We start from the raw sequence: 10,347 nt of genomic DNA on the forward strand, positions 1-10,347 counted from the left end.
CAGGAAGGTGGGGGCCAGTTTCCTAGACTCGGCACGGACTGGAACGTTTTTCGTGGAGAGCCATACCTTTTGGCCTGGTTGGTAGTCCGGCGCAGGGGTCCGATGGCGATCAGCGACGCGTTTGTTTTGCTCCTTCGTCCGAAGCAGAGCTGCGCGGGTGGACCTCCATAGCCGGCGACAGCGGCGAAGGTGATGCTGGACGGAGGGAATGGTGAGATCCTCCTCGATGGCAGGGAGGAGTGGCGGTTGGAAACCCAAGGAGGCCTCGAAGGGGGCCACCCCTGTGGCGGAGGAGGAGAGAGAGTTATGTGCATACTCAACCCACGCCAAGTGGGAACTCCAGGTGGCCTGATTGGTGGACGCCACGCATCGTAATGCTGCCTCCAACTCCTGGTTGGCCCGTTCCGTCTGCCCATTTGTCTGGGGATGATAACCAGAGGAGAGGCTCACCTTGGCTCCGAGAGATGTACAGAACTCCTTCCAGACCTGAGATGTGAACTGGGGCCCCCGATCCGACACGATGTCTTCAGGAATCCCATGGAGCCGAAAAACGTGGGTGGTGAGAAGCCGGGCCGTCTCCAAGGCGGAGGGGAGCTTGGGTAGCGCAACGAAGTGGGTGGCCTTGGAAAACCGGTCGATAATGGTCAGGACCACGGTGTTTCCTTCAGAGGGAGGAAGTCCTGTGACGAAGTCCAGAGCTATGTGAGACCATGGTCGCTTAGGGGGGGGTAAGGGCCGGAGGAGACCTGATGGAGGTGACAGAGAAGGTTTATTTTGTGCACAAATGCTGCATGCTGCCACGTACTCACGGGTATCCTTAATCAATGTAGGCCACCAGAAATAACGCTGGAGGAAGGCCACAGTGCGATTGGCCCCGGGATGGCACGTGAATTTGGCTGCGTGTCCCCATTGCAGTACGCGGCTTCGCACTCGAGAGGGAACATAAAGGCGGTTGGGGGGTCCCGTCCCAGGATCTGGTTCAGTCCGTAGAGCTGCCTGAATGGCGGATTCGATCTCCCAGGTGATGGCTCCAATGACGCAAGAGGGAGGCAAGACAAACTCTGGCTGCGAGGAGGAGTCCGTGGAGCTGAACTGTCGGGACAGAGCGTCGGGCTTGACATTCCGTGACCCAGGTCTATAAGAGATAGTAAAGTTAAATCGGGTAAAAAACAAGGCCCACCTGGCCTGCCGGGGTTTCAAACGTCTGGCGGTTCGCAGATAGGCCAGGGTCTTGTGATCAGTCCAGACCAAGAAGGGATGCGTCGCGCCCTCCAGCCAGTGCCGCCATTCCTCCAAGGCTAGTTTGATGGCCAGCAGCTCCCGGTCCCCTACGTCGTAATTCCGTTCTGCCGGGGAGAGGCGGCGAGAGAAGAAGGCGCAGGGTCGGAGGCTACCCATGGACTGTTGGGACAACACTGCCCCTACCCCCACGTCGGACGCGTCCACCTCCACGACGAATGAGTTGGATAGGTCAGGTTGGATGAGGATGGGTGCGGAGGCAAACCGACCCTTCAGGAGCGCGAAAGCCTCTGCAGCGGCGGGGGGTCCATCTGAAAGGAATCTTGGGAGAGGTGAGAGAGGTCAGAGCATGGGTGATGGAGCTGTAATCTTTAATGAAGCGGCGGTAGAAATTGGCGAAGCCCAGAAAACGCTGCAGCTGTTTCCGATCCGCTGGCTCGGGCCAATCCAGGACCGCTTGTACCTTAACTGGGTCCGCCTTGATCTGCCCTTTACCAATAATGTATCCCAAGAACGCCGTGGACTCCACATGAAACTCGCACTTCTCCCCCTTCACGAACAGACGATTCTCCAGTAACCGCTGCAACACCTGCCGCACATGTCCCTGATGCTCCTGTAATGAGGAAGAGAAGATCAAAATATCATCGAGATAGACAAACACAAAATGATTGATGAAGTCCCGGAGTATGTCGTTTACGAGGGCCTGGAACACAGCTGGCGCGTTGGTTAGGCCGAAGGGCATGACAAGATACTCGAAGTGGCCGAGGTGAGTGTTGAAGGCAGTCTTCCACTCGTCTCCCTGCCGGATCCGGACGAGATGGTAAGCGTTCCGGAGATCCAGTTTGGTGAAGATGGCTGCCCCCTGCAGGAGCTCAAAGGCAGAGGTGAGAAGTGGCAAAGGATATTTGTTGCGCACAGTGATTTCGTTCAGACCGCGGTAGTCAATACAGGGCCGGAGGGTCTTGTCCTTCTTGGCCACGAAGAAAAACCCCGCGCCCATGGGAGAGGTGGAGGGTCGAATCAGACCGGACGCCCGAGCTTCGGTGATATATTTTTCCATGGCATCTCGTTCCTGCGGAGAGATGCTGTAGAGGCGGCTGGAGGGGTAGGGCGCCCCCGGGATGAGGTCGATGGCGCAGTCGTAAGGCCGGTGGGGAGGCAGGGAAACAGCCCGGTCCTTATTGAATACTTCAGCGAGGTCGTGATAGATCGAGGGGACGCCGGACAGGTCAGGTGGGGTCCCCTCCCCCAAATCGGTGGACCGAGGGAGAGAGGGAGTTGCGGATCTGAGGCAGCGCTGGTGGCACCGCTCACTCCAACCCGAGATGCTGCGATTCGCCCAGTTAATCTGTGGATTGTGCAGTTGCAACCAGGGAAAGCCGAGGACGATGGGCGTCTGTGCAGAGTCAAACAGGTAAAAGGAGAGCCGTTCAGAGTGATTACCCGACAGAGTCACAGAAAGCGGTTGGGTCTTGTGAGTGATTTCAGAAAGCTTGGCGCCGTCCAGAGCGGAGACCAGGAGAGGCGTGGGTAGCGCTGTGGAAGGAACACCCCACTGCTGGGCGAGGGCACGGTCCATGAGATTTTTCTCAGCTCCGGAATCGAGGAGTGCCAAGCCTGTGTGACTGCCTGATGGAAGATTTATCCTTGTCTGAAGCGTGAATCTGGGCAGGGAGGAGCATGCGTTAGCTTGACCCGCCAGTATCCCCACCATTACTGACGGGCGCGGTCTTTTGGGCAAACAGGGCATGACGCGATGTAGTGGCCCTTTTTGCCACAGTAGATGCACTCCCCCGCCTCCCATCTCCGTCGTCGCTCAGAGAGAGACAGCCGTGCGCGGCCGAGTTGCATGGGTTGCTCCTCCGCGTCGCAAGGGGGCGCCGTAGCCGAGCTGTCGTCCGCTAGGAGGCTCCTCCGGTCCGCGGAAACCGCCCGGCGAGGGGCATGCTGGGAGTTGTAGTTCCTCGGAGTCCGTCGTGCTCTCAGGCGGTCATCTACATGGATACACAATGAAATCACGGCCTCCAAGGACTGAGGCAAATCCCTAGTGGCAAGTTCATACTTGAGATCATCATTAATATTGTTCAGGAATACTCCCCTGAGCGCCTTTTCCTCCCAGCCGGCCTCCTCCGCGAGGATCCGGAAATCCACGGAGAAATCCGCCATGCTCTGTTGTCCCTGCCGCAGGCTGAGCAACTTCTGGGATGCGGATTCAGGGCTGGTGCCTTTATCAAACACCTCCTTAAATCGAGACAAGAACGCAGGGAAAGACAGATCGGGGTTTCCCCGTAACACAGCGTGCCCCCACTCTAATGCTCTACCGCGGAACAGATTGACCATAAAACCAATCTTTGCACAATCAGAAGCGTAGGCATTTCTCTGTTGCCGGAAAACGAGGGAACATTGGGTGAGGAAACCTCCACATTTCCCTAACTCACCGCGGAACACCTCCGGGATGGGCAGGGCTTTCTCCAACGCTACGGCGGGCTCGGTCGCGGAAGCCAAACCAGCCGGCGGATCTGTCGGCGGAGGGGATAAATCCTGGTGACGGGGCGTAGCGGATGACATGGTGGATTCCAACATACCTCGGAGATCGGCGAGCTGTTGGGTGGCTGCGCCCAGCTGACTGGAAACCAGACGGAGCATATGGTCGTGACGCTGGAGGGTTTCCTCTTGAATAGCCAGGGCCCGATGAACCGGATCAGCGTCCGCGGTGTCCGGTTTTGGCTGGATCATTCTGTCAGGACTCGAGGAGGAAGAGGACACACAAGCGGTGGCTGATGAAAGCAAGGTGCAAGTTTATTTACAGTGATTGATAGAGGTGCAAAGACAAGGGGGTCCAGGAAGGCGAGGGGGGAGGCGGCTGAAGCGGGTCGAGAGGCTGAAGGAATTCCCAGGTGGTGAGGGGCCAGCTGTGGTACGGCGTGGAGCGGCGGGTTGACGAAAAGCCGGGGTTTCCGAAAGGACGAGCAGGAACTGACACGGGGATCTGAAAAAGGAGCGAACACGAAGAGCAGGTAAGTAATATACATCCACGAAAGCGAGAGTCACACCAGAGAGCCGGTACTAACTGAGAAGTAGTCAATGATCCAGCGAAGAGTGATGGTCTGCTGGCAGCTTAAAAAGACCCTGCCTGATGACTTGATCCGTAGCAGGTGTGGTGATCTCCGCCCTAGGGAGGCGGAGACACCGGAACCTCCGCTGTGGCCCGCAGGACAAACACACATGTATACAGACACACACACACGCAGACCCTCCCCCTAGGTTATGACACGTAGTAATCTACAGCACTAACACTGATGGAAACCATGCAAAATGTCAAAATGAAATCTGTGCATAAACTCAGAGAAAATATGCATTAAAGCAGTCTTTTGCAAAAAAAGGCATTCATTTAAGGGTGCATGATGTTTAAGCACATGACAATTTAAAATATAATATTTCAATAATAAAAAAATGATATTAAAATAGAAGGTGGTTTTAATGTTTCACTCTCCAATGAATTGATGAACAGAAACATAAAGTGCACGATATTTTCAGCATAAAAATACCTCAAGTACTGAAAAGTGACACCCACATGCTGCAGGATGCTTTCAGTGCATGTCTATAGAGCACATGCTAAATGCAGCATATAATAACCAGCATTTCAAGACATCCTGACATCGATAAAATGACCTGGATCAGGATGGACTAAATAACAAGAATCCACTGACAACATATAATGAAGACTTAGAGAATTGTCGCATTGAAGAAGAAAATTTTAATCATCCGATTTCATGTACATTTAACAGCAAACATAATCAGACTTGTCGTATACCTTCCTTCTACTTACAATTGCAGCCAAGCAGCATTTTTTAAGTGGATATCCTCCACCGAGTCAATTAAAAGGTTGAAAATGATGTCAATAAAAACACCCGTTATTCTCTCACAAAACCCCAGGTGACACACAGCTCTGGGTAAATTTTGTTGGATTGATATGTGAATACTTTATTGAATAACATGAACTTTTTTTTTTTTTTTTTTTTTTTTGCATTTTTGGCCACAGCAGCTTTTGCTAGCAGTGGAGAGAGACAGAAAATGGGGGAAAGATACAGGGGAAGACATGTGGGAAAATTGGCGACAGGCCGGGACGCGAACCCGCACAGCAATGCGGCATATGTATGTGGTCGCCGGCTTCACCACTAAGCCACTCAGGCGCCCGAATAACATGAACATTTTAAATGCTTTTGTGAGCTCATAGTGCAAAAGAAAGTTCAGTCAAACTAACTACCCTCAAAGATACTTAAGCAAACCTTGAAGGCCGATTTCTTGCTCTGCTTCTACACTCGGACTCTAAAAGAGCCTGACTCACAGTTTCAGATAATAGTATAAGATAAGTAATAGTTATTTATCTGATACTGGGCTTTGGTGTAGACCTGCAGTTCATCTTGTCTCTGAAACAACAGCTTTAGTTCATGTTCCCCTTCCTTGTTAAGCAGGATCAGTTGTGAGTGGTTGGAACTGCTGTGCTCACAGCTGTGTGCCTGAGCTGAAGGGGCTGCAGTAGTTGTGTTGTCTTCCCTCTAATAGCATTCCCTTGCAGTCCCTCCTTTGAATCTGACAAATGTCCTTGTCTCTGTGTGACTTTATATGTGGATGCCTCATCAGCTCAGAAGTGATCATAGATTGAATTCAGCTTCTCTGTATACTGACTCCTCCGCTTGTTATTTTTCCATTGAGCAGTGGCCTCCTGTGGTTGGGGAACACCCACATACACAGTGGAAATAACAATCAGTGGAGACTCTAAGATAGAAAATCAGGATAAAGCAGAGACATGAGAATGTTAACAATGACAACATTTTTCTGACCTCTTCTGACTGAGGGGGCTCTTGGACTGGATCCTGATTGGGTGTCCTCTTTATACCTTTTCTGCAAAGTAAAAGAAGTGAGCAACAACAAGTACTGTCCAGGTACTTCATGTACCTTAGAATATGAACCTGTGTTACTAAACACTGCAGATTTGACCATAAGAAACACAAAATATCTTAATTTCCGTTCTTTCATTTCACTGTTCAGTTTGCTGATAGTGAAAATAATCATTGCTGTGATGTATTTCATTTTTCAACAAAGCAGAGGTCTGAATTAAAACATATTTAGAACTAATTCAAATTCAAATCTTCATTTTTTGATTACTTTAGCATAGCAGTTACATCTTTGCATTCACATCCCAATCCATTCCCAGCCTCTCTCTGTTTATGCAGCAGCTCTGAAGTTACACACATTCAGGTTTCTACAAGTACAAGATGTACAGCCTGGATCAGTATTTCAGGTGCTTTGTCTACTGTGTCAAAACTGCGCCACCAAACACTATAATCATTGTTCAGTACACTGATTTATTGTTTTTTCTGATTAAACTGAACAGTTTTGTGTTACAGTATTTAAATAATGCAGCATATTTAATGCAATGAAAGCCTGATAGACATTGCTCATAATGTGCTCCATGCCTGCCTCTGTCTCTCCCCTCCTCTGTGCATTTTAAACCGTGAGTTCTTGTCGTCTTCTAGCAGATCATCTTTGTCATGCCTTCAGTGTTCCAGCATTGTTGTCCTTCCTGTTGCCTGAACCCTGTTTCGTCTCCTCGTGATTTGTTGGACTGGTTACCATATTTACCAAACTTTGATTTACAGCAGTAAATATCAGGTATTTGGGGAGTGCATCTCAGTATGTTGTACATCTCAAATTAATATGAATGCAAGGACCCAACATTTCCCTGAGGTTTATTTTCCACAAAGTGAGATACTGTATAAGCTCTGAGACTCAAGGCTTGTTCTCTGTTATTTTAAAAATTTGATGGCCAGGAGTGGGTTGAGTACGATCAGCCTAAACAGACTAGACTCAGTCTTTGAAATTAACCAGCTCGTATACTCTTCCAGATATAGTAATAGAACCATCCCAGTTGGTGTACTGTAGGGTTACCACGAAGGAAATGGCCCCAGAGTCAATAATAACTTTGACTGTAAACACCTTCAACCACTTCACTACTGATGTCTATCATAAGTTTGTGGTGTTTACAGAAATAGTGTACAAACTATGTAATTAACTTCTTTTCTTTATTTTAAAAAAAACCTCGAGGTTCATAGTGTAGGAGTTCGCAAACCTTTGATTATTTTCTAAAAATAAAACAATGCATTTTTAACATGAGATGAAAAGTTATTCAGGAATACAAAGAGACTCAATGCAGTGAGAGCTTTACAGCTGCATTCTGGTTTGAGCATTCAGCCTGTGACCGCTAACATCGTGACTTTGTTATTTAACTGAATTGAACTGAGTTGGTTCACTTTGACTTAATGAATCTGCTTTACCTGCACAGCAGCAGGTGTGTTACCATTACCTTATACATTTGACCATTTCAATCTTCTAGACCTTGAACATCATGATATGAGCCCCACAAATAATTTCAGAACTTTCAGATGTTTCAAAACTTGGACATGCGGATAAACAGGATTAAACTGCACTGTCAACATAAAATAAGCATTTGTAATTTGGGGTAAAGTAACATTTTACAGGCAGACACAATAAAAAAAATGATGTTTGAGCTTTATAATCAAATCAGTCTTAGGAGTACTAATAATGATTCTACACCAGGATAGAAAATAGTGACATTCATGCATTCATTATGAAGTTTAAAGGTTTTACTCACCTGCAGAGGAAGACATATAGTGTGATGCAACATAGAGCGATTCCAATTGCAGGTGGGAGTATGTAGAGAAAATCCTTTAATGAAAAGGATTCTGTAGAAAATCAGCAGTGGATTAATTTAAATTGCTTATTTACCTTTAGAAGAAGTGTTTAGCTCTGCTTTTTTGTCCCACCTACCTGTATGGTTTTTAGACACAGTTAAGTTCCATATAATGCTGTTTAGGCCACTTCTGTCAGTTATGTTACATCTATAAAGTCCTTCATCTTCAGGCTGAGCACTAAAAATAATCAGCTTTGAAGGTAACTCGTGATTTATTTTCAGTCTGTGATATGAGAAATTTGAAATGGTGCGATTATTTGAAATGGAATATTTAAAAACAGATCTGCCTTTGGTCTAGGTGATTAGTGATGCATTTTTTGTAGATCTGTTGCAAGTCAACATCACTGAGTGTCCTCTGGACAGCAACATAACTCTGTGGTCTTCTTTAGGAATACCTAAAGTTTAAAGGAAACAATCAGTCAATATAAAATTATATTCATATTTAATCAGAGTAAAATGATGACTCACAAACACAAATGTGCTCTTTACCTGCAAAGGCATACCACATCACTAAAGCCTGGATGAAGAAAAGCGCTGTATGATTTAGCCCAAACATCATGACAGTTAGAGAGAAACAGACCTGAGCTTCAGTCAGCTCTCTGTGTATCTGAGGAGGAGCCACAGAAAAAAGGAAGTGGTTAGTTGCTGTTTTGCTAAGATCAGAACTAGTGTGTGTGTGTGTGTGTGTGTGTGTGTGTGTGTGTGTGTGTGTGTGTATGAGAGAGATTCGCCTTTTCTTGAAATTATAATTTACATGTGAGTCATGTACACAGTGTTTCAGGTTAACAATAAAATTGCCACACTTCACACAAACATGGCTCTTCAAGAAAATGAACTGGGAATACAATTATCTTACAAATAATGAACACTGTAATATAACTGCAGCAAAACCACATGTGCAAAGTTTAATCACACTTTACTCACCAGACTCAGACTGACAGGTGACACGTCACAGCAGTGCAACAAGTTGCAAACTCATTGTCCTTAAAAAAAAAACTGGCACTGTGAATGACCTTCTTATGTTGCTCAGTTTGTGATCCAACTAACAATTATTGTACTTGTTCTGTCTCATGACTGGTGTATCGTGGGAGGCAGGGTACACCAATCTGTGACAACCATTCACACTGACATTCACTCCCACAGGCAAACCCATGCATGTCTTCAGACTGTGGGAGGAAGCCAGAGTACTTGAAGAGAGCCCACACAGACACAAACTCCACACAAAGCCCCCAGGCTGGATTTGAACCAAGGACCTTCTTGCTTTGAGGAAACATTGTTTTTTTTATTTATTTATTTTTTGGTAAAGCATTTGTAAAAGAAAAACAAATAAAAACAAAAACAAATATTAAAAACAGGTTTAGCACAAAAGGTTTAGCTGGTAATTAACTACCGTGAGGCAATAGTTGATGAAGGAAAATATACTGACCAGCAGTGTAATGCGGGCAAGCATTATTTCCCTCTTTGTGGCCTTGTTGTGGAAAATGAGATATTATAGCATACTCTGCTCTACTGCAGGTTGAAAGTAAGGTAAGAAAAGGTTAAAAACAGTTGAAAACTTTCTATGTTCAGAGTAGACACCATTAGATAGACCTCATAACGATTCTTTAATTAGGAAATTATGTGTTATGAGTTACATTAGCCTTCAGTCCAACTGACATAAAAAAAAATCATTCACCTTTATTTTACAGGCGTGGGATCCTATTACAGTGAATTACAGTGTCTGTTGTTATGCTCAGAAAAGAAATTCCCTGCAGCATAAAATACACCAATGGCAGAGCAATCACCTTTTCTCTACCTCACAACAGGAAAGCAAGAGGTCAGTATGGTGTGTGTGTGTGTGTGTGTGTGTGTGTGTGTGTGTGTGTGTGTGTGTGTGTGTGTGGACAATAGTATTACTATTGTTAAGCAGTAATTTATTCTTCATCGTCCTTCCACAAGTTCTGATGTATGCCACTTGCAGCCAGTTAGTAAGTGCAGAAGTGTAACAACATATGGTACTACATATGTATGTTAAAAAAGTGAGCTATATTATCAAGTTCTACCATACAATTGTCATTTTTTACTTTTTCATCTTTCTCTTAATGCAAATCTGATAGATTAAAACTAAAGGTTGTATGAAGGGCCTGTGGAGGGCTGACACTTTTTTAAAATGCATTTTATTGATGGAAAAAATACATTTTGAATGTTTGTCTCATGGATTTCTGTGTGCATGCAAGTGTGAAGATGTATTATTCCTTTGTCGATAGTATACGACTGACTTATTAAGCAGGTCCAACTTACAGACCTTGAACTAAGACAGGGAGCAGAAACAGCATCCAGAGTCCAGACAAATC

The 10,347-nt window shown here is 46.3% G+C and overlaps 1 long non-coding RNA gene across 1 annotated transcript; it reads right to left on the reverse strand.

Moving 5' to 3' along the window:
- Positions 1–5,356: 5,356 nt before the first annotated feature.
- LOC115801216 (uncharacterized) lies at positions 5,357–8,626 on the reverse strand. The gene is made up of 5 exons (XR_004021726.1): positions 8,504–8,626; positions 8,092–8,409; positions 7,916–8,006; positions 6,084–6,144; positions 5,357–5,965 (listed from the first exon to the last, which is right to left on the reverse strand). It is a non-coding gene; the product is annotated as an uncharacterized LOC115801216 (long non-coding RNA).
- Between the last annotated feature and the right edge of the window lie 1,721 nt (positions 8,627–10,347).

The sequence above is a fragment of the Archocentrus centrarchus genome, chromosome 21 (assembly GCF_007364275.1).
Source record: "Archocentrus centrarchus isolate MPI-CPG fArcCen1 chromosome 21, fArcCen1, whole genome shotgun sequence".
NCBI lineage: Eukaryota > Metazoa > Chordata > Actinopteri > Cichliformes > Cichlidae > Archocentrus > Archocentrus centrarchus.